Below are 25202 nucleotides of genomic sequence, written 5' to 3'. Positions count from 1 at the left end.
ATTTTGTCTGTCTCTTTAAAGGGCTTCCGTATTGTCTTGGGCTCCCCTGGAAATGCAGTAAGGATTCGTATCACATCTCCGTTGCCATAGCAACAGCAGTCTTTCCCATAATGAGCTGCATCATCTGAACTGATGTCACAGCATCATGCAGCAGGTCACACAAGGCACCTCCTAGTATTGCATCTTACAGATGTGCCGTAAACATCAAAAGAGGATGATTTGAACAGGACATGGTAAGTGCAAAATGTGCTGCTCTTAATTGCACCATTATTTTTTCCTGGTTTATGAGGTTTTCCTAATATAAGAATGTGTGTGTTTTGCCTTGTGAAATTCATTTTGAAGAAGATGCTGCATGCCTAAATATTATTTTTCAGGCAGCCAGGCTAAGACAAAGGCCTACAGAAAATGCATTCAGTCTCAATGTTTAGACTTGTCTTAGCATTTGTGGTAATATCCTGAAGATTTGAAGAGAATATATTTAAATTTTGCAATCTAATTAAAGCTGCTACAGCCTAATTTGCTTAAAGAATACCTGTATTTTAATGCCATAAGCACATTTTTTTCCTTTTCCTGTGTCTTTAAGCATTCCTATTTTGTGTAGCTCTGTTTTAACCTATTTAGCGTGAATATCACCTATTTATTTTCATTGGCCTTCTATAACATGGTAGTACAGAAAATTCTCTATAAACCGGTGCTGAGCAAGCAACTGGAACAGTATTGATTTTAAACATGGTTCAGTACTGTCCTATTTCTGTCAGTATTCTTAAAAAAGCAAAACAACAGTGTAATTGTCAAACAATAACCAGATATTCTGAAAGTATAGCAGCTTTTAGCTTATCTACTGCTTGACTTTCAATCTGCTGGGTTTTTTAAGTAGTAATATGAATTTAGTGAATTTTAGATCTATCTTTACTGGAAGGAAAACAAGCTTTTTTGTTGGGGTTTTTTTTTCCTCCCCCTGCTGCAACTGCAGTAAAAGGTGTAGCCAAAGATTCAGGCATTCTGAGGGGCTCTGCTATGAATAAAATACTAATATGAATAATTATAAAGGTTCCACCTCTACCATGGGAAGAAAGCACATATATTTTATATTCAGCAAGCTGGTTAAAATCATATCTATGATATTTAGCAGTTCTTTAGAGTGCCCAACAGTTGTTTATTTTATATTAAGGTCTTTCCAGGCTAATTTTGCTTAACTTCAAGTTAATCTTGCTGGATGGTATACAACAACGCTAATTGTTTGATTTTGCGTGTTTAAAAGATTCAGTCTTTCAGCTGCTTGCTGTCAGAAGGAAAGAAAAGACCAGACACATGTCATTTTAATTGATCAGTATGTCCACTAGGAATTAGGGAGTGGTCTCTGGCTCTGTTCTCCTTGTGTAGTTTATATTTCAAAAGTGCAGCAAGAAAAAAATAACAACCACTAATGTTGTAGCAATATGTGTATTTATTGTGGTTTTTAGTCCCTTATACTTGTTCAAGTATGGTGTAGTTAATATAATGAGATCTGACTGCTGTTCATAGGGATGGGTGTGATGGTCCTGTCTGGCACAAGCTGGAATAGAGTTCCTATATCTTAATTAGGCAGTCTTACTGCATCATACATGTTTTTTTTTCAGCAAGGTCTGGGTACATTTGTTGGGTTTTTTCCTACTGCAAAATGAAAAGCAGATGAGTCTAAATGAACATCAGAGTAATGTTGCTTTATTTATCTGTGATGCATTTTACAGTATGAAAGTAGTGGCGTCTTACGCTTGCTGTGCTCTCATCAGGCAAACTCGGAAGGTATGAGTTAGCAAGAGGGCGGGACAGCTGATGTCTGGCCAGTGTCAGAATTAGAGATGTGAAGAGAGCTGGTGAGCACTGCCTTCAGCTTGCAGTCTTGGGGACCATCAAAGAACAGTTAATAAGGAGTGGATGTAAGACATGCCTTTATTAATGTATCTTGTTAGGTTTTTTTAAGAATACTAGAATTTCTCAGACTACAGTTAAAAGAGGGGAAACACGGGGCGGGGGGGAAAGAACAACTTTTGACAGTATTAATAGAGAGATGACATGGTATGAAGCCCCTAGTGCAGGTTTGTGGGGGGTTTTTTTGGATTGGTTGGTTTTTCCTCATAATGAGAATACAAATAATGTTGTTTTTTCAACCTTAGTTTTTAAAAGTTAGTGTTACTCTCTATTGCACACACTTCTCACAGTATTGTTTGCCCTGCTAATAATGGAGCTGTGATGATACTACTTGTTTCCTCATGAACATTTCTGCTAATTCTGACTCCAGCTGAATGCCTTGATCATAGAATACTTCCTGTTCATTTTTGTATAGGCCCAAGTGTTTTATTGAGGTCTGTATAGGAGGATGTGGAAGAGTATGGAGTGATGAAGAGCAAGCCTGATTGCCTGAGTCAGAGCATAACGGAATGTAGAAATGCTACAGATCTAATACAGTTTTGCTTGCCATTGAGGCAAATTCATAATTGGTACAATTATGAGTGAGACAGCATTCAGCAGACGGAAAACTGTGCTGCTTTCGGTTTTGTTCCATAGCTGGACTTACTCATCATTAGCGAAGACAAGATGTTTAGTAAGTATATGTGTTGTTACTGCAAATAGCTGAATTTTGGACACTTAATCTGGAGGCTAAAGTTCTCTGTGTATGTAGTTTCATACTGATATGTAGTTGGAGATGGGTGTACACTAGTGAGCTGAAGAATGTTACTGTTTAATCTTTACTTGGCTCTAAAGGATTTCTTATATCACCAATAAACAGTTCCCCTGTAGCTTAGCACTGAACGCAGAAACAAACAAGCTTGGTTTCTCCCAAAACAGCTGTAGAAGTTAATAACTAAGCCTGACTCCAGCAATGGAAGCTGGTACAGTTCTAACATTTTGTGGTTTTTTGGTCTCAGCATATGACAATGCAAAGCCTACTTAGAGGGGGATTAGAGCATGTCCTCAGTGGAAGGAAGCCTTCTTTCTTCTGTAAAGAGGAGCTGAGGGAACGCTGGACTCTAGTCTTTATCTTCTATAGGTCTTAAGCTCATATTGCTGTAGAGCAGTGGTGGGTGGATGTCCCATCCTGCCCTTCCCGCTGGCAAATCTGGAATGGGTCTGTGTTCAGGAACTCATCACTGGAAAGTCAAGACAAAGGAATCCTCTGTACCAGAAGTGCTCAGGCATTGATTATAACTGGTGGCATTTCCAAAATGCTGGCGAAATATTTCTTTCAAAGTAATGGAGGAATTAAAAATAATTATAAAGAACTTCCATGCAGTGTCTTAATTTAATTGCAGCTTTCTGTAAAAATCACTGCTGTGTCATGAAAGAAATATTGACAAAATTCTGGGCTTGACTGTTTTTTTTTTTCTCTCCTGTCTGTGCTGAGTGCTGCTAGCTTCAAGGAGAGGTACAGTGGGCCAGAATGTCTGAAGTTCTGTAGACATATTTAAATGAAAAAAAGATTTGTAAGTATTAAAAGATAGCATGTTTGTCTGTTGAAATAGTGTATTTATATTTTGTATTGTAAGTACAGCCTAGGCTATATAATGAAGTGTCTGTATGGTCTGTAATGAGACATTGCACTGCTAGTAATAGAATGCAATTAATGATATATAATGCAAAGATGACTTCAAGGAATCATCTTGCAACTGATTTATGTCTGAATACTGACATTCCTGTGGACTGCAGGGGGAAAAGTGCCTTTCACTTTACCATTTGATGAGAACAGCTGGTCATTAAAGCAAACTCTAGCTGCAGAAAATAAGAAAAGTTGTATACGTTACCACTGTCATGAGTCACCCGGGCTGGGCCAGGTCCTCCCTGCCAGAGGAAGGGAAGGAGGAAAATGAAAAGCTGAGCTGTGTGGAGAGTCAGGATGAATCTAGATTGCTGCTCTGTGCACTGACGGAGCAGGATGTACTGTGGATGGAAATGGCAATGATGGGCAACCATATCTGACATCACTGTCATGATCCAGAACTCTCCTGCAAAGGTAGCTTCCACCTGGGGTGTCTCAGCTTCTGCAGGCTTTGGCATAGGCTAAGAGAGACCTCAGCTACATTCCTAACCCTAACAAGTTTTTGCTGTAGACATTTTCTATTTTGCCTTTGCTTAAAAGCTCCCTGTCCCTTGTTTGCTGAGTAGGCACTATATTGTCTGATCTGTTCTCTTACTAGTTCTCTTACCAGTTCTAAGGCCCATGGTTTATCTCTCATATTCATAATTGCATTTAGTATTTTCTACTGATTTAAAAGTAAAAATACCTATCCCTTCTTCACATCTATCAAATCAAACCCCAAAATGGATCATATAAATCCCTGAACTGGTTTGGTATGATCAAGATAATTTTAATGAATATTCACGTCAGAAGGGTCATCACAAAAAAACATTATAAGAGTATTAAAATATACTTTCATGAAGAAAAAGGTTTCTTATTTTTAAAATGCCTTTAAAAAAGCTTTCCTTCATGAGGAAAAGGGTTGAGGAATAAAGAAAAAGCTCTTCCCTTCTTGTTTTGTGGTTGAATTACAGGTTTCAAATACCTAGACTCTTGTGTCCTTTGAATCCCAGCAAGGCTGACTCAGCTTTTTATCCCTTCAAGGACAAAAAAAAAAAATAGTTCTGTGCAATTTGCAATGTCTGGTGCTTTCATAGAGGATGTTTAAAGCCAGGAATGCTCTCTGCTCTGCATGAACTAATTCTCATGGCATGTGTCGGATGCAGGGTTGCCCTGGCAGCCATGGCCAAAATACTGTCACCTCCTGCTTCTTGACCAGTACTCAATTCCTGTGCCACGAAAGAAGGGGCTTTCTCTCAACTGCTGAATGAATGTCTTCTAGGGCACCTGAAAGTGGAGATAGCTTGTAAATAAGTCAAGTGTCTTCTAGCCCAGGGAATAATTGTCGTGTCCTGTTGAGAGTACTGGCCTCGAGACTGGAGGATGATGACTGTGAATTATGATGACACTTGCTTACCTTTGCCACCTAAGTTGTTTCTGAAACGGTTAACAGCACCCAGGACTAGTAGCCAGCTCTCCAGACGACCAATTGTTTTGCAGGATGCAGCAGTAAAAAGGAACTCTTCAAGGGGAACCACAGGACCCTCTGTGGCCAGTCAGGCCTCTGTGAGCCAGAGTGCAGGTACAGAAAGGTCTGACCCTAACTGTTGCTACACCAAGTCCAATTACTTTCTCATAGACTCCAAGTACACTAAGCATATAGCTGAAATGTGTGCTCTCTCTTTGTTAAAGAGATCTTTCAAGTTATAGTGATTCCTATGAGGAAATAGCTCGATGAAACAGATTTCCCAGCCTCTGTGTTCTAGTGTCTTCTGGGAGCTGGCACACTTAAAAAGATGGCCTGTGTTAGCATTAGGCTCTACTAAGAGAAGTCCTAGCTTTTTAGGTAAGGAAGCACCCAACTGCAGTAATTATTTCTGTTTTCAGTCTAACTGTATATCTATTATTTTTTGCATATGTTATTTTGTTTTCAAGAGTTGCCCTCTACTGATAGTCTTGTAAGCTTGATGTTGTCATACTTTCAGGATTAGTGCGCAGATGTGAAATTGCTTCATAAACTGTCAAAGAATAATACTGTTTGTTCTTTTTTACCAGCTTGTTCTGCGGGTAAAGTAAAGGAGGCATGCAGCTGAATGTGAAACAAGTTGTGTGGGCGAGTTTTGGGTTTTGTTTGGGTGCCTTTTTGTATATTTTTTCTTTTGCTGTGTCATTTCTGCAGCATTTATTCTCTGGACTAAAAGCTTGTAGGTGAGCCCATGTGTCTGTCTTGAAATGCATCCCGCCTAACCTCCATAACTCCTTTTTGCACACTGTTAGACTTGTATTTCTTGTTTTCAGCTCATATTCTATCGCAAGCTGACTTTCCCTGAGTCTTACTTGCTTCTTTCAGCTTTCTATTCCTGAATGTTATGGCTGTAATTACCATCTTCTACCAAGCTGTCATTCTTTCCTTGTTTAAATCCATAGGAAAAAAAAAAAGTTGTCTTTCCTCTGGACAGTCTCTAAAAAGTGGTTTATAAAAAGTTGTAGACAGAAAATTTATGGGACTTCAGGGCTATTACTGTGGTTTAAAATAAAACAATTCAGATATCTGTAACAAAGTTCAAAATGAGAAACATACCTGAGAAATGGGGAAGTCTTTCCTGACCAGATTGCATTAATTTGCAGTTTAAATGGAGGTGGGAAACTATTTTCATCCCTAATACTGCTCATAAGGGATAAGCAACACATTTTTTCCTTGGGAAACCTCTGGCAGACCTGGGAGAAGGACCTAAGAAGCTATTTTTCTTATTGCTTGTGTGGTACTTTGAAAATAAGTACAATCTTTTATCTGCCTTTGTATTTTCGTGTTCATTCTTCTCTGTATATTTTCTGAGTCTGGTTAGGTTTTGGTGGTGGTTGTACTGGATAAAGCTGAGCTCATAGTGGAGATCCATGAAATTTCAAGGGATTTAAGGAAAAAATGGTTGTTGCCTATGCTAAAGTAGGCTGCAACTTAACATGAGCTTGGGAATGTTCTAGTCTTTCAAAAGAGGAGGGTCTGCTTGCTAATTTTTTTTTATTTTTTTTTTGACAAGTCTTTACTGTACTATTTAAAATGAAACAAATAAAAAAAATCCGTACCTTAGTTGCTGGAAGCTAGATCTTTTTATGCTTTTCTGGCAACAGAAAACTTCCGTGTGCTTCTTAGTTGTTTTGGTTCTTTGGGTTCGGTTGTTGGTTTGGTTTTTTTTTTTTGTTGGTTTTTTTTTGTTTTGTTTTTGTTTTTGTTTTGTTTTGTTTGTGTTGTTTTTTTTTAAAGCTAGCATTTTTGTTTTAAAAGTTTTAAAACAGTGTTTCCTTCACTGGTGAGATAAGTGCTTGTCCTTTGTGTGATAGGTTCCTGTGATAGAATACACACTGCCAAGGAAACTGATATCAAAGTATTTTGTCAAACTATATTAAAAAAACCCAAAACAACAAACAAAAAACCCCAGCATATCTGCCCACTGAAGTATTGGGCTCATTAGGTAGGAAGTGGGAAAGTAAGGACAAATGCTTGGTTTGCACTACAGTGTATAACCTTAGATGCTTGTAACTGGGCCCACCGAGAAAAGAAGCTGCATTGACTTGTATTGCATTTTTGCCTTTTCAATAAACATAAGATTTTTGACTGGCATTTATTTGATAGAGCCTGATAGAACTCATACAGACCCAAAAGAAAGGAGCCAGGTATTGTCAAGTTTGAGGGCTGTGTAAGATTGTTTTCAAGCTGATACTGCAAGACAAGCCTTAAAGAAACTCAAAGTATTAGCTAGAGATGACAAAACCAGTAAAGACTTTTCTCAACACTCAAATTTTGTAATGAAAAACTACACTTCAGAGCTGAGTGCTATTGACAGAATAACTAGGGTCTATTGAAAATGTTTTCAAGTAAGGACATCTTCCAAAGATGTTGCATGTAGCTACTCCAGGCTGCTTACAGTTTTCAAGTGTGTTAGATCATGTTTAGAAGCAGCTTTTCCTGCTGAGGAGGCTAATTCCCAGGCCAAGGCACTTTTGTACTAACAAGTATGTATTCTTCCTGTACTTCAACCTGCACTGCTAGTCTCCTAAAACATACCATATTTTGTTAGGATAATAAATCTGATCTTGATTGCCACAAAAAACTCCACCCAAAACCCACAGCCTCAGCTAAAAAAGGCTGCTTTCTGTCAGATTTCAGCACATCTAGTCTGCGTTGCTAAGGCAGTGACACAGCAGATATGTGAGTTGCCATTTTAAGGGTCAGCTATTAAAATATGCAGGGCATATTTTATAGATCTTTCACATGTCAGCTAATGTTGTTCTTTCGCAAACCTTCATCCTAGTATTTTAACAGGTTATCACCAACAATGCCTCATTTAGGTTTTGATGACTTATGCACAGATATTTTGGAAAATAATTAGGGGATTTTTGGTTTACTTGTATCTGGAGAAGGTGGATTCCAAATATGCCTGTGCATGATGCAGGAAGAGTCTGTCAGCAGCAATGATGATTGCTCTTTCAGACAAAAATAATTTTAACCTTCCAAGTGCTTGTCACCTGTTTGTAATGCAATACCCTTACAGTGTAAGATTTGATTTTGGATTTCTGTAAATTATGCAGAAAACTTCTTGATTATTCCTTTTGCTCAGCTTCATTATGTCATTTTGAATGGGACTGGGGCTTCAGTTTCATTCACTGGTCTCCCACCTGTGTGATCCCTTTTCTTTGTTCAAGGCAGAATGGTGCAAGGCAACATTGCTGAATTAGAAACAGATGTAGGTGCTGAAAATAAAATAAAATGAAAAAAATCTAAAGAGAACTACCTTTTGTGACTTTTGGCCTGGGATAAAGGATTCCACGGCAGAAGACTTATCAAATGTAGGCAAAAATAGTGGTTTTGGCAACATAAAAATTACATTTTAAGTAGTGTATGCCAAACTGTTGAGACTTTAATGGCAATAAAAGCTTAATTCCACAACTGCATTTGAAAAGACCTGACGGATATTTCTACTGTATGAGTTTAAGTGATAGACAGATGGGCAGCAACACCTGGTCTGTAAAGCTTGAGGCAATATGTGCATGCCATTCTGCTGTAAAAGAAAATATTCATTGTAGGGAAAGAAGGGGATCTATCATGCTTTTGCACGATTTTCAAGGGCTCCTTTCCACAATTAGAGCTTGATAAGAATTATTCTACAAAATGCTGTTTTCTCAGTCATTGCAGATTCATTAAAATAGCTATTGTTGATCCTCATGAAACTTTTATCACAAGGTTTTATTCAGAGAGCAAACAACCTGAAACAGCTAATGACTGATGGATGTGCATTAAAATGAGTGCACAGGACTAACATCTGTTCTGAATTAGGCACACTCCTGGGTTGTGGAGATAGCACTCTTTCTAGACTAATAGATACTTGTTTATAGAAACCAGAATAGCCGTAAATGTCAAGTGAGCTAACAATGTGTGTTTCCAGTTCATGTGCCAACATCTTAGGGAAGAGATGCATGACAACAAAGGCACCTTATGAGTGATCAAAAGTAGTCACCACAGTTAACCTGTATTGTTTCCTGATTCCCAACCCATTTCAGTTTAGTTATCTTCAGACCTCTATACTGGCATGTAGCTTTGATTCCTACATTCATTCTTATTTTTTTAATAACCTAAGGATGTATATCATACATAAATATTATATACAGAAAAACTCAGAAGTTAAAATTAGTGTTTGACATATTAGAATTCCAACAGCATTTTCATGAACTTTCTTGAATGGTTTATAAATGGAATTGTGTGTTTCTCTGTGTTCTCTCTGGGTGTTACTTGTTGACGGAGTACTGGAGGAGGGGTGGTGGTGTTGTATTATTCTTACAAACTGACTAGTACCTCATGGTTTTAACTAATCCTTAGTAAGTTCACACAACAATGATTTAATCAGATGTGAAGATGAAATAAGTTCCTGAGAAACATTTTTTGATTTGTCTTGCGCTTTCATTGTCACCGGAGAACCACAGGGAAGGTAGAGGTTGTAGACAACCTCAAGAAACCTTCAGCCTGCGAAATGGCGTTTCCCCTGTCTATGTCTGCCCTGCAAATTATATGTTCTGAAAGTGAAATTTGATAGCATTTGAAGCCAGGAAAAACACCAGTTTGGCAGGGCTCAGAATTATTATTTTTATTAAGCAGTATTTTCCTAGACTGGAGAAAGCCTCTGGGATTATAATTAGCCTGTCTTGGGCTGATTAGTGTTGGGTACTTGAAGACCCTTGAGCAGTGAAATAACATATCCTGACAGCCTAGTTGAAGGAAGTCCAGTGTTTCGTTTATCCTTGAAGGGAGAGGAAAAAAAATGCGTAATTTTGGTAGATTTAATCCTGTTATGAGAGAAAGCGCTGGATGTATTGAATACTTAGAGGTGGCTGTCTCCTGGGCCGGGATGCACAGTGGTGTGTTACAGCCTTTCAGAATGCTTTACTGAAAGTGAGAAAAACATGATCTGTGCCATAAGACCCTGTTTAAGCCCTCCTCATCTTCTTAACTGCTAGTTGTGCCATAAGCATAAGTTAATTTTTTTTAAAGACCAAAAGCAGCCAGTTTTACATTTATAACTTAAACTGCACATAGAAATGTACTCATGATTAAAAGGCCAGACAGGTCTGTTCTGTTGATCTACGTAGTTCTGTGACCAGAAAAACTGTAAGCAAGCTTTTCAGTTTTAATTACATATATTTTTAAATATAACCTCATGTTATTTGCCAAAATGGAAATGCAGTTGCCTGTGTTCAACAAAGACTAGAGAATGAATAATTAAATGGAATGTATAATGTGTATATTGGAAATGGTTTGAATTTCCCTCTGAGATTTTTTTCAAGTAATCCTCAAAGTTCTTCATGCAGAGAACTGAAGTACCTGAGAATACACTACTGCAACTTGATTATTTCTTGCAGACTAAACCTCCATGAATAGTTGCATTGTTTGTAAACAGGAAACTTTAGAGTTGGTTATATTGTCAGATGTCATTTGCTACAGTTTGTGTGCAGCATTTTAACAATTTCTTCTAAGACACTTTCTAAGACATCGCAGACTCAAAGTTAGATTCAAATGTGATGAAACAGGCAGTACTTCAATAACAAACAAAATTCTGTTCAGTGACCCCTTAGAAGGCTGGTAAAGGTGTAGGTGTAGGTCAGATTACCAGCCATTCCAGCCATTTGCTGCTAAAACCCACAAAATTACTAATTTAGTGGCAGCTCTGTGGCACTGAGGGAATAAAAACATCCAACAATGTTGCCCCATAGTTATCAGTCATACGATATTACATATTCTGGGTGCTAATGCAATACAAATAACATACTTTGTTAAGTGGAGAGAAAAATACTGTTCTTTTTGATTAGAGAGATTAGAGGAGTAGGTGTATGGGGATGGTGACAGGGACAGGTATCTATTTGCTGGACTAATGCACCAAGTATGTGTGCCAGGGACACTGACTTCAAGAAAGAAATCTAGAACATTTTGAAATACAGCAGAGAAAGCTTGAACAAAAACCCCACACAAATAAAGCTTCTGACTGTAAGCTTTTGGTTTTTAAATGAGAGTGAGTGGGCTAAAAATGCGTAATGGCACCTTAATGGCTGCCGGGCTTTGCAGTGAGATAATTCCTGCTACAGTGACAAGGAAGAAGTATCAGAGTTCCCCTGAGAGCAGTGCAGAGGCTGGGAGGAGCAGGGTCTGCTGCACAGCAGCAGTGAGTGGGGTTATGATGATGTTGCATGCTTATAAATTATGTGTTGGAGTTGCCCAGAAATGTCAGCACAAGGTTAGTCTTGAAGCTACCACTGCACTTTTTTCCACAATCATTTCTCTGCTGCACCTATTATAGGCATGACAACGAAACTTGCCTCGGGAGGTATTTAGTTCTTGGTTCAGTTCTAACTCTGCTCCTGCTGACTTCTCATGTTTCACTTCTAATGGAAGCATAAATCTGCAGGTCTTATGCAAGGCTTACTGGGTTCATTAATAAGCTTCAGGCTCAGTATCTTCCTATGTCGGTTTTTTCCTTTTTCTTTTTTTTTAATTATTATTATTATTTTTTTTTTCTTGTTTCTGTGATTTCCCCAAGGAAAGTGTTATGTGCTAAATCGAATGAAGCCAAGCAAGATTCTTGGAAGCAATAAAGCCATTTGAAATGTGTCTCATTTGAGATCTGAAAGTTTGAAAAAGAGCTGTGTGACTGTAAAGATTTGGGAATAATCTTGTTTCTCACTTTTCTGCCAAATAATGAAAATGTTTTGATATTGTCTGTGCAGTTCAGGCTGCTGTTACGGTATTATGGAGTGTGAATGTATTTCTTGTGTGCTGAAAAGCTGGTTAAGATCTGAACACCAGTAATATTATGCAGGTGGGTTTTAAATTTGTTTTTCAAGAAGTTAAAATTATTATTTTTATCTACTTGAGAGGTGATAAAAAAATCTTACCAAATTTGAAGCGCTTTATCCTGGCTGCATTTTTAGCTTTAAAAGTGTAAAGAAGACAAAAAAATCAGGAATATATCAAAAGCTTTAAAGATGTGTGGCTTTATTTTCAAAAGCCAAGACCTCCATGGCCTGAAAGTAAGATTAAAAAATTAATTGATCTGTACGTGGAGAGGACTGGACTGCTTCCTGTTATCTTGCAGTTTAGTTTGGTTTGGTTTGCTCTTTTTTGAAATATGAGAAATTCCTAATATTGAATCTTAAAGGTTCCTGTTGTAGAGGAAACAAAGTTTCACACAGTGATATTTTTTATTTTTTTTATTTTTTAATTTTTGAACTAAAGCATGATGGCAGACTTAAGACCTGAATTTACGGGAATTATTAATGATAGCCCCACGGAATGAAGTCCTATTTAACGATAAAGCAGGGATAACAGTGACAAAGTACACAGTAGTACGAACATTAGGGTGAAGAACCACAACTCCATCTGTTGATATAATACCCCAATTTTGGAGAAACGAACAGTAGGTACAGTAGATGACAATTATTTTTGTAGCTCCTGAAAACAAGTAAGCTGAATGCAGTACTGTGATCTGTTTTGCTATTAGTGTTATATTTCTACGGTTATTGTTAATATTGTCAAAAAGAGAGACTTAGCATGTGAAGTCATGCACAGATGCACATAAAAGTCCTGAGTATCTCCTCCCTAACCCAAAACATGTACTGTGTTACTGCGCGAGTCTGAGAGCAAAGGAATGTACCAGGAATGTGGCAGGTGTGTGAGAGGATAGTAAAGATCTGTGCCACAAAGTCCTTCATGACCTATAACATATTAGGTATTCTCTCCATCACTTATTAACAGGTTAGATTTTCTTTTTTTTTTTAAGAAGTGATTCCTGTTGCTAGGAATATGTGGGTAGTGCTAAAAGAGGGAGTTCACAGTATCCGTTTAGGATGTTTGGGTAGACACAGAAGTGACTTGACAGCAATAGCAGAGTATGCTTGTGGTACCAGGGCACCCTGCCACAGAGGCTCATACAGACAGGCAGTCGGGTACAGCCCAGCTGGTGAGATAGAGTCTGAAGAAAAGGGCAGAGAAGGAACCCAGAGCAGGAAGACAGAGTTTGGAAAGAGCTACCTCAAGCAAAAGAGGGGAGAAATTGGGTTGCTAATGGTTGAATGGGTTTGCTGTGGGTTGTAACAAGCTGAGGGAGAATGAGGTAACAGCTGCTAGAAGCAGGCCAAAAGTTAACTGCTGCTTAAAGACCCCAAAGGCCCCTTCTCCTATTCAGCTCCTGTCAAAATCACATCAGTGTTGCTAACTCCTCTGTGGGCATCTAATGGGTATGATCCACTATTTCTAGCTGTGTTGGGAATATGTCTAAGAAGTTTAAAGTGCAATATGCAACAAAATATATCTAATGGCATCATCTAGTATGGTTACAGCATGCAGAAAATGAATCAGCAGCAATTTAAGAACATAATAATAAATTTAACTTTGGCTAAGCAAGCTCATTTTTTAAATCCTTTGAGACTCTGCAGGATGTTTTAATGGGCCTTTTGTGATGTGGATATTTCCTCAGTTTAAAAACTGAACTAAATAGGTTCATTTTGCACAATTTGGGAAGGAGCCTTCATACGGTAATGATTTTGGGTCACTGCTAAACTAGACCAGATGTGGATGAATGGCTTAACAGTGAAATGCTGCATATCCTGTTACAAAGCTTTTTAGGCCTATATACTTATCCTCTTGGCAATAAGCTTGCAATTAATGAGTAAGTGCTTAATACCTAGTTATATGTCAAAAAAGGCAACAATAGTTCCACCACAGTTCTCAGTGACTTTGGGGAACATCTGAAGCCAACCAGTCATTGACAAAATAAATTGATGGAGCCATCTTTAATTAGGAATAACTTGTGTATCATTGCCACCCAGACAAACATTGTTTCTCTCTGTGTTATAGAGGTTAGCAGAGAACCATATTCAAACCTATTTTTGGGGTGAAAAGAAGGAAATAGTGTGATGTAGAGAGCTGCTAAATAAGGAATGAACTTTCTAAAATACTAGGTGTAGTCTTTCAGATATGAGCAGTTCTGATCTAAAAAGAAGACATTATTCACTTCCAGATATCCAAAAAAGTTAACTTTCTGTTCTCTGAATTATCACAATAACAAAACAATTTACCAGCCTTTCTTCACGTTGATATTTAATATCGAATAGAACAGAGTATTTCAGTTGGAAGGGACCAACAATGATCACCTACTCCAACTGCCTGACCACTTCAGGGGCTGACCAAAAGTTATTAAGGGCATTGTCTAAATGTTTCTTAAGCACTGACAGGCTTGGGGCATCAAACACCTTTCTAGGAAGCTTGTTCCAGTGTCTGACCAGCCTCTTGGTAAAGAAGTGCTTCCAGTATAAACCTCTCCTTGTGCAGCTTTGAACCATTCCCACATGCCCTATCACTGGGTCCCAGAGCAAAAGAGATCAGCACCTCCCTCTCCACCTCTGCTTCTCAGGAAGCTGTAGAGAGCAAGGAAGGCACCCCTTGGCCTCCCTTTCTTCAAACTAGACAAACCTTAAGTCCTTAGTCGCTCCTCACCAGGCATGTCTTCTAGCCTTTTTGCCAGGTTTGTTACTCTCCTCTGGACACATTCAAGTACCTAAACACCCTTTTTAAGCTGTGGGGTCCAGGCTGCCCACAATACATCAATGCTAAATACTGTGGGATATTCACCTCCCTTGATGGGCTGTGTTTGATGCACCCCAGGATGCTGTTTCCAGCACAGATCCAAAACATAGCCTCATACTTGCTACTCTGAAGAAAATTAACTCTATCCCAGCCAAAACCAGCATTACCCAGATTTATTTTATATTTGAATATAATATGCAGGTAGATGTGAACTGGTTAAAACTATCTGGCTCACAAGCTTAAGTAGTGTTGAAAGTTTGGTTGTGTTTGGTGCCTGGTTCTCTATTCTTAATTCATTTCCAGATGCCCTCTTTGCTGTTTTAATAAGTGTTTTGCATCAGAAATATTGCATGAACCCTTTGACAGTGATGGATATTCCACTAAATGCTATGGAGGTGCTCAGTCAATTAACTAATGAAGCCTCTACTGCATCTGTCTTCTCCACCATTAATTTTGTCTATATGTCAATGCTTTGTCACAGATGATTAAAACAAAATTTATATAAACATATAAGAATACAATTAAAATCTGTGTTTCTGTAGAGCCTTTATATTTTTACTTAAAAGTAATTATCATTGTATCTGTCTGTATCATGAAACTATAGATCTGTCATGTATTTACTTTAAGATCAGTCCACACAGAAGACTTTTTTTTTTTTTTTAAGGTATATGATGTGATTTTAAAAGGAGGAACAGTGTTTGTCTGTGTGGTTAGAGTATTTTTACTGAACTGGCAGTATCTGAAATATTTAATGTAAAGAATAGGTTACTTGCATCTGCAAAACAACAAATTACGAATACAAAGAGTTGTGTTACTTTCTGAAAATAATAGCTATATATTTCTGGCATGGAGCTCAATTTAACCAGTGACTCTGCATCCTTTATTAAGAGTTTGTTTCCCTGGACTATTAGATCACAGTACTGAATTATCATCTGCTTAATAAATCTATGTATTGTAAAACTGCATCTTTAAAACAGCAGCTGAGGACTTAAATTAAAATTCTGGTATACATCACCTTTGCTATGTGTGAAACAAAATGAGAGCCACAATGTCTTATGTTTCATTTATGTCTGGAGCATATAGATTATGCATACATTCTCCAGCGTATTTTGTAGACAAGCTTAATAGGCAAGTGATTTTTTTTCTGGGAAATAATGGAATTTATTCAACAGTTTGAAGACTGTTCATGATTTTTAAAGTATCTAGGAAGACCTAAGTACCACAGGTCACTGAGAGAAATATACAATTCCTGGTGTGAAACTCAGGAAATTTTTCTCAATACGTGTATATGGGCCAGAATTTAAAGTTTCTTACACCTCCCAGAGTAAAAAAACATTGCTTGGAGCAAGAGTAAAAAAGCCAGTTTGGTTACCATCTTCTAAGTTTTTTTTCTGTGATGAGATTATTGCAGCTTGTTCATTAAGAGATACAGACTACATTATCTTAGTGCATTTTACAGAATTTAAATTTTTCCTTTTGGAAGTAAGACAGGGAAGGGATTAATGATTCTTTGTTTTTCATTAAATTAATGGAAACAAATATTTCTCTTAGATTTTCTACCTTGATGAGTTTATTCTTCAGACTTTAAAAAGTTATTTACTTTTACACATATATATACATATATGAAATCACTAAGAATGATTGCATTGTAAAGGATCATAAAAATTGGTCAAATTAATAGGAGAATAAAAACAATGAATGATTTGTTGTAGAGGTTTTCCTTGTTTCAAAATTTTAAAACTTTTTAGAAACTGATTCTAAAATATATTTTGACTGGTTCTAAAATTTTATTTGCTTTATTCTGAGAAATGTACGTACAAAGCTAAATGACATTTTGGACTTGTTTCAAGTCTTATTCCCCAGTTTGCTGACTTCAAAATTTGCAAAGAGGTTTTCACGAATGAGAGAGAAGAATTTACGATTCAAGTGGTATTTTCTGACCTCCATGACTGAAATATCTGATCAGAGCCAAAAAGACTAAAAAGTTATGGCACGGCAGAGGTTAATGGCTGATGAGATATTAACAACCTAAACGCAGCAAAACCTGTGTAATACTGTCCGAGTGCTTACAACTCATTTCGCACATTAGTGTTTTCTAATCTTTCAGAAAAAAAAAAAAATAAAAATCTCCTTAATCACATTAACTCGGAATCATTTGTGGTTCTGGAGTATAAGGAGTGTAAGGTTTTCAGAAAAAAAAACCCAAATGCTTTCAGACATAAAAATAAATGAGGTAGTAATTGTAAAAATAAAGGTAGTAGCAACATTGGTACCCTTTCCAGTCTCTTTCACTGGCAGCTTCCTAAAGAAAAATGTATTATATGTAATAACAGAATTAAAAGCTATGTGAGAAATTGAAATGCAGCTAAAAACAGCTAGCTTCAAAGTCTGCAGTTTTAATGGTATAGCTAAAGATAGTGGCTACTCAGTCTTCTCAAAAGGGAAAAGCAGCATTCCTGTGGCTAATAAGTGAATTAGCCCAAATACTTCTTTGGGCCTCAAAACAATTTGCAATGTGAATTTTGGGGAAGTTTTCTCCTACTTTGTTTGTTTCTTTCTGCATTTGGAAATTCTCAAGTACCATGGGAACACATTCTTGTGGTATTTCTGACCTGACACGAATGAAAAGTTAAGTATGAGAAAACAGTTATGCTTTTGGTGTCTGCTGCTCTCTGTTGCCTCTGTGAGATTCACTGTCATCTTAAGTCCATGAGCTTGATAGCTTTGCACCATACAGCACATTGATACAGAGAGCTCAGGCCACAGTAGTGGAGTACTCTACCTGCGGCAATAAATTTATCAGTCAGCTGGACTTACTACTAATGGAATATGGCTACTTTTTGAATAACCAAATTCGTAAGATTGAGAAGCCCCTCACTGCATCCTGCTCTGTGGTAGGGATGATTAACAGTGTCCACCTTGCACATAGCCTCACCTGGTGTCTACAAGCAACTAAAGTAATGATGAAGGAGAAACTAGAAAACTGACTAATAACTTCAGTTTAATATTCACTATGAAAGAATTTGCATTATCATGGTATAACTGATAGAAGATTTATATGAAACCCTAATCTGTGCATGAAACAGTACATATGTAATGTCATGTTACATAATGAATTCTGGTATATTACAAGCTTCCATCTATTTAAAAATCTTTACTTGATGACTTGGTTCATCCTAATTCAAGGAAGTCTGTTTCCATCTTCTGATAGAAGGATGACAATGCTTCACTTCACCACCTCCAGTTTGGTCACTGGCAGATGGGAAATGTGTCAAACCCTCTCAAAAGCCATATGTTTGCTCCCAGTGGGGAGCTGAAGGAGTGAAGGATTAATTTAATCCTTATTACCTCAAGAGCAGCCACGTGGAAGGTGCATTTCTCTTAGGACCTTAAAAAGTAATTCTAATTAAGGTAGAAAGTGAATTGGGGAAGTGCAATACAATAGAACAACTCTTGTGTACATGCATTTGTATTTTGTCTTGATGGGTACTTTCTGCTGCTGCCTGTTTACTGCCAAGCAGCTGCTTCAGCATTTCCCTGGCTTGCTGTTTCCTCAGCTGTTATCAGCACTGCCTTTCATTGAGATAATGAGCAATGTAGTTTGCTACCAACCTCCTGTAGCACCCGCTCAGCTGCAGGCCAGCCCTGGCTGTTGTGTTACTCGTAGTAGCTGGTTAGACTTGTTGGCAGGTCTCTTTGTAGCTCCTGCAGCAGCTTGCCTCTAGCCATTTCTCTTAACTTAAAGGATTCTTGTTCCTTTTGCTGACACACGCTTACTCCTGTCGGACATGCCTTGTTTGGACTGGAGCAGAGTTTTGTGAACAGCATTGTAACAGTACTTAACTATTCTGTCTGGAGGTGGAAGAGAATTTTTTTCCCTTGATGTTACAGAGTCCCAGCAAAGAGGAAATGCTAGCTCTTTGTTGAGGTTCAGGTTTAGAATCTTTGCTTGGAAACTGCTGTAACCAGTTTAACCACAGAATAGGGTAAGAAAAGATAAACAGAAATTAGGTGCAGCTAATCTGGCAGCAGGGCCAGGGACCTTGCAGTAGGTATAAATGATGTTAGCAATAACTGAGGCATCAGTTGCATTAGAATGTGACCAAAGTGTCACATTCTGCAAGGTCCAGGCCTGAAAAGGAAAGATGCTTTTCAGGCATTTCTTTTGAAATGTTCTGTATTTTATGATGATCTATATGAAGACTAAGCTCTAAGAAGTCTTGTGAGTAGCAAAAGCATGAAAGAACTACAGTTGAATTGTTCTGTTGTATCCTGTAAACATTCTGTACTTTTTCAGACCTGCAACACCGAGATTTCAAAAATTCCTGATTTGATTAGCAGCATAAATGATAGCAGCCTTAATACACTGTCTTTTCCTTAAAATTCCTGTGTGGGTATTGATGTTGATGTCAGCAAGTGCACATAGGGAAAGCATATATAAACATGTATACCTGCTTTTGTACATTCTGCTTTGCTTGTGCTAGTTGCACATGGTGCTGCCAAACAGAATCGTCTGCTGTTTCTATGCTTACTTTTTTCCCCAGCTTCCGTTCTCTCCTGAATGACTCGAAGGCAAGAGTGGAAAACAGTAATTCTTCAGGCTTTAATTTCAACAGCAAAATGATACTATAACAGAAGAAGGATTTGCTTTAAATTTAAGTCCTAACATGATTCCCTGTTTCCTCCCTTGGTGCAGTAACTAATGCCTTCTGATTCTTCTCCCTGTCACTGAATTCTTCAAAAACTGAGCCATGAATCTGTCAGCAGAGTGGGTGTGGGCACCAGCCCCACATCTTTGTCTTCACTTGTTCTTGGAGCTGTCATTTCTTTACTACCCCTCTTTTCTCGCCTAAATGTAGCCACTGAGAAAAGGGTCAAACTCCTCTTAGTAAATTCATGTCATACTCTGTTGAATCTGAGTCCTAGCTTTTTCACATATACTCTCAAAAACTTAGGACCTTTGCTTAAAATTTTGGGGGTGAAACTGATGCATCCCAATGCCTCTCCAATGTAAGGAGTCCTATTGATATTCCCTTTACCAGATATTCCAGAATCTTCATAATTTCTTTCTTTTTTTTTTTTTTGTATGTTTGTTTGGGGCTTTTTTTTTGTGGTGTTTGTTGTTGTTGTTGTTTTGTTTTTCCTGGCAGCATGTCAGGAGGACTTGTTAGGTCAACCCTTTCTGTTGAAATGCTGTGTATGTGTACGTAGAAATATGGGTGGATAGCCCAGGATGTAAAGATCAAGGCAATGTACCGCATTTCTAATAAAGAAGGGCAAAAAGAGGAAACATGAGAATGTAACTGAGTCGGAGGGAAGCCTCAGTAAGTGCACTGAAGTGCTGTCAACTCCCATGCTTACATGCTCAGATATGAGTCATTAACCTGGACTGAACTAAACCAAGGTCAAACCTCTGACTTACCTGCTGGTTGAAGCCTAGGGAACTAGGGCTTGGATTTGAGAGTTTTGCTGGCTGGCAGAGAAGTTAGAGAGAAAACTTGTTAAAACCATAATTAACTTGTAATGAAAATTTATTTTAGGGGTACCAGATTTGTTTTTTATCCAAAGCTTGCTTTATTTCACTCTTCCTGTTTCCCTCACTTAACACAGCTCTGTTTGTAACATTTATAGGAGTATTGGTGCAGACCAGCCACTAGCACTTTAAATCACTGTGATATGACTTGTGCTAGTCTAGAAACCAAAGTAGTGGAAATACTGACAACATACATATATTTCTAGTCGTGTTTGATAGCTACATGTGCCATGATGGCAACCCCAGGATGCTTTTTTGATGCTTACAATATGCTGTAAATCTATATTGTTCAAACTGCAGGCTGGATACCAGCCAGAGCAATGATCTGTGACTCATCAAAAGAATCAAGTGCTGAGAAGCTACTGAAGATGATTATATGTGTGCAGGCTTGGATCTGCAGCTAGAGCTGAGAGACAGAATTGAAAAGCTAGTATATGTGAGTATTATGATGGGATTAGAAGATTCTAAAATGACCACCACTAAAACACCAGATCAGGGTATTTCGCTGCTCTACTGGGAGAAGTATCCAGAAGCATCTTAGTGACAGGAGGGTGATAGTGTTCATCACTACAGTTAGAACCAAGGCTCAGCTAGGAACAAGGTCCAATGTGTTTCTCCTGCATCTTTGAACGAAGAGATGTGAACCAGTTCTGCAAGTGGAGCAGATCATTGTAACTCTATTAACCTAATTGGGTCTGAGGACCAACCTCAAGGGGCTTATGCTGTTTGGTTTGAGACTATTCCTTTTCTCTTTACTCCTGAATCTTTGCCCTCACCCCACCTTTACATTTAGCTTGCAGGTTTGTGAAATTTTATACAAAGACTATTTACCTTTTCTTCATTCAGTGGCTATTTTGTGATTGTGAAGAGTGGGAATAAGCAGGTCATAGAAAAATCTTGTGATGTATAAATTATTGCAGTTACATAAATTGTGCCCATTCAAGCAAAAATACAATCTATCTCCTAGACAAGATAGTCCTGTATGAGACCTATTTATTTGTGCCTGATAGTTACATAAAGATATGAAAGCATTCATATTTATATATAGGCAACTTCTTTTTTCTTTATGTCTGTGTAAAGCGGTATGTAAAACCTTTATGAATGTTTGCCATTTAACATGAAGTTTTCCAGATGGATAAATGCCTCAGGCTGAATTTTCTTTGGATTTCTCTTGAGAGAGGGAGACAGCATTTTTGAAAAAGATGAGAGAAAATACAGACTTGCTAGCATTAATAAAAGAATAAGGAAACAAACAGTGAGAATTTCTTTAAGGTGCTTTAGTATCTTTAAAATGCTTAAAAAGCATACTGTAAAATACAAACTTACTATTGGCAGGAGGGTTATCCTCCTGTCTTCATGCTTTTTTGCTTCCACGGACAATCAGACAGTCTGGTCTTGAAAAAAAAGACCGTATTCTTCATGTGGGTGAAATACACAGTTGGTTGCAGTTTACCATGCGTTGCTCCTTGAAATTTCCAAGGGTAGTTCCTGTCCTCACCATGAATATGAGAGCAGAAACATAATTTTACTGGTTTTGATGACCTCTTTGCAGTTTTGCAATTAGTGAAGAGCTGAAAATAATCTACAGGTTCACAAAAAGTCCAAGACTTCCATATTACAAAAGAGTGTTCTAGCTTCAGACTGTGTGGATCTTGACTGTGTGCAAATTTCTTTTTCCTTTTCATGTGCTTAACAGGTTCAAAATGATTTGTCAATTTAGAGTAAAACTGCTTTATGACTATATGTGGCTTAATTTCCCCAAATGCACATTAAATATAAAATGACCGAAATGAGTTCTACATATTGTATTTCGTTCTCTATCTCCAATAAATTTCCATAATTTGGATCCATCAAATATTAGCTAAACATGACATATGCAGATATTCCATGTACTCCTGTGTAGCAACATCAATGTTGCAGGAAAACTGATCATGTAATGGATGTTGCTGGAGTTGCTCTGAGGAGAGCAGCAGCTCTTGAATAAGCCCCAGGAGCTGAGCTAACTTTATTTGTTGGACTTCAATTGTTAGCCTTTTTCTTCACATCCCATTATGAACACAGTAACTTGTCTGTATTTCTTTCGAGGGCTTACAATAACTTTTATATGATACATAATTACAAACACACTTTTGTTCTAGAAATTAAAAAAACCTGTGAAAATAACCATTTTTGAAAAATTGACTTGCTATACTTAATACATTTTACCTTCTCTGAACCTGATGCTAAAATAACTGAGCCACAGAAAGAATTTTCTAGTACCGGTTTTTGGTAGATCTATAACCCCAGGGTAAATGATTTTCCACTTCGTTTGTTTTTTTCTAATAGTACTTATTTAAAAAAGTAAGTCATGGCACGTCATGCCGTCAGAGTTGATAAGACTTTCAAAACTGTGTGCATTTTGAAAGAAAACTGTAAGACAAGGCTTGCAAGAGAGGAGAGAGGGAGGAGACTTCAGAACTGTACTGATCTAGATTTGTAGTTTATACAGAACTAATAACTGGAATATGAATATATCTAGAAAATTTACAAGTCTGCAACAATTTAGTCTCCTTGTTCATGATCTTGACCCAAACAAACGGTAGTTCATTTGGTTAATCATACTTACAGAAGCGGTCCCCTTATTATTTCATTTTGTGTGTGTGTGTTGTTGTTTGGTTTTTTATATTTATTTTTTATTTTTTAGAATTATGTTGTGCCTAGGGGATCTGCTCCCTCCTTTGTAATATTGAAATGTATCAGAAAACTTCTTTGCCTACCAACTGTTATTTACCTAATTAGCATCACAATGTAGCGTTCTAGTTCCACTATCCATTATAGAAGTCTTTCACCAAAGACTCCAAAACAGTTCATTAGTCAGTCTTGATTGTTTGGCTACTGTTCATTATGACGCTCATAAAAAGAGCCATCCTTATTATCGGTTTGAATTTGCATGTGTGCAGGTTTCTTGTCTATGGTTTCATTTGACTCTGATTGATTACTGTGAACTACTTGAACGTAAATTATAAAGATAAGGTGCAATTGCATCAAAGCATGCCTTACTCACGCCTGAGTGAAGCCAAACGTTGCCCTTTTGGGGGTTTGTTTTCCCTTTGTCTTCTTTAGTCTGTTTACCATGTGTTATGGTGCCATATCATCATCTCTTATTTGATAGGAGTGCATTTCAAAGGAAGACAGGTGGGACTTTAAGGAGATCATCATGTCTTTTTGAGAGCATGGTGTGCAGGAAATTTACCAGCTATACAAATTCTCACAGGATTTCTCCTTAAAGATTTACTGCAAACATAGAACAATGTGATGCTGGTTTTGTGTGCATTCAAATGCACTTATGAAAAGTTTTGCCAAAACTAAATCAATCTTCTGTTAATCTGAACAGATTCATCTTTGTATTTTACTTGGAAAGAAAAAATGTAGCATTTTTTAATGTTTTATATGAATACAAAGTTAATGTATGCAGAATATTTTCATAGATGGCTCTTTTCTCCTTTTCCTTTCTTTGCAATACACCCCCTTGCTCTTACAGCTTGTGTAATCCTGCTGTGCAGCAGCAAGATGCACTGCAGAGAATGCTCCATTCTGACACACTCTGGCTTCCTGCTTAGCCTGTATTTCAGGTTCTTCCATTAATTTAGGAAAAACCCCATATGCGTGCGTGTGTGTGTGTATATATATCTTTAAGAGAGTATTCCTAAATGCAGAAATATGAAGAACACAAAAATTCTTACCTGGCCTTCCCAGCTGGGTTAGGTGACTGAGGACCAACAGCACGTGTTATTACTTCTGAGACTTGTACTTGCAGGAAACAACTTCCAGCCGTTTCCTCCCTGGTCCCCACAGACTTCTGCCTGCAGGCAGTCTGTCCCTGAGTCAGTGAGGGTCATGGCAGAGCAGTTAAAGCTACTCCTCTGCGCGATTGTGATCTCTTTTGCGTCTCTGAAATCCTGATCTCTCCCAAACGGCGCCTCCTATAGTTCTTTATCTGCAGCTATCTGAGATAGCTGGCAGCTGGGGTTTTATCCTGATCAGAAGGGAGCTTTCTGTACAAGGCCTGGCCCTGTTTCCAGGTTGCCTGATTTTACTATTTCTTTTACGGATTTTCTGCAGCAGATGAGTATCACCTTCACTTCCATTGTGCTCTAACCCATGCAGTGTATCCCACATATGTTTATTATCAAAGAACAGCAGTTTACATCAGGGTGTTACCTGTTGCATGTTACAGCTGAAGCTGCAGGGCAGTCCAGAGGCAGCAAGCCAAGCAGTTGTCACAGTTTATTTTCTGATTTAAAGGAGTTCTATTATTTTGCCTTGAGCCTCTTAGAAATTTCACTGTCCATGAGTAAGTGATCCAATCTTTAAAATTGCATGGGGTTTTCCCCCCTTATTTGTACTGATGTGATCATTATGATTCTATTCAGAAAGAAAGATCTTTTTCTTCCACTGAAATGCATCTGTATGGAGCACTACTCATCTCTGTTTAGCGTTTCAGCTATTGCATGTTTAATGGTATTTATGAGAGAATAAAAGAGCATACATTAAAAAAAATCAGAAAATATTAGCAAACAGGCTATACTGGTGGATATTCCTCTTGTAAACAAAAAGACAGTGATTTTAAAACAAACCAGTCCCCAAGCAGATGTGTATAGTTATGGTGCTTCTACAGGATTAATGAGAAGTTAAGCAAGAAACCCAGGTTGAGTAAAGATAATGAAACAGGCACTTTTACAGGGACAGAGAACAGACCAAAGAAGGCAGTGCTTCAGTTCAGGAAGGCTGTTGTGACTTCAGCAGTTCCCCAGATGCTGTTTGTGTTACTTGTTCTGGGGACTGGAGATGCCTTCCAGTGTAAGGACTCAGCAATTGGAAAGGTAGTTTAGAGTTACTTCTTGTTCCTCCTGAGCTATGAGTTTGTGTGTTTGTCTTGAGGACAGGCAGCAGATAGCTTCAAAATATAACCATGTGAAGGCAGGCGGAAGACTATTCTGGGCAGTATT

At 37.9% G+C, this 25202-nt stretch overlaps 1 protein-coding gene across 15 annotated transcripts in view; it reads left to right on the top strand.

The window, feature by feature from the left end:
• The window catches only part of AKAP6 (A-kinase anchoring protein 6), a 285186-nt gene that overhangs the window by 7378 nt on the left and 252606 nt on the right, over positions 1 to 25202 (top strand). For 12 of the 15 annotated variants that reach the window (XM_065686397.1, XM_065686389.1, XM_065686390.1 and 9 more), the window contains one exon: positions 22 to 233. The gene's annotated coding sequence lies outside the window, so the exon portion shown is untranslated. Of the gene's footprint in view, positions 1 to 21; positions 234 to 1730; positions 1920 to 2326; positions 2585 to 25202 lie in introns of all 15 variants that reach the window. The other 3 variants (XM_065686393.1, XM_065686394.1, XM_065686399.1) reach the window with 3 other exon arrangements.

This window comes from Lathamus discolor, chromosome 6 (genome assembly GCF_037157495.1).
Source record: "Lathamus discolor isolate bLatDis1 chromosome 6, bLatDis1.hap1, whole genome shotgun sequence".
Taxonomy (NCBI): domain Eukaryota; kingdom Metazoa; phylum Chordata; class Aves; order Psittaciformes; family Psittacidae; genus Lathamus; species Lathamus discolor.
This window is presented reverse-complemented; position numbering and strand designations above follow the sequence as displayed.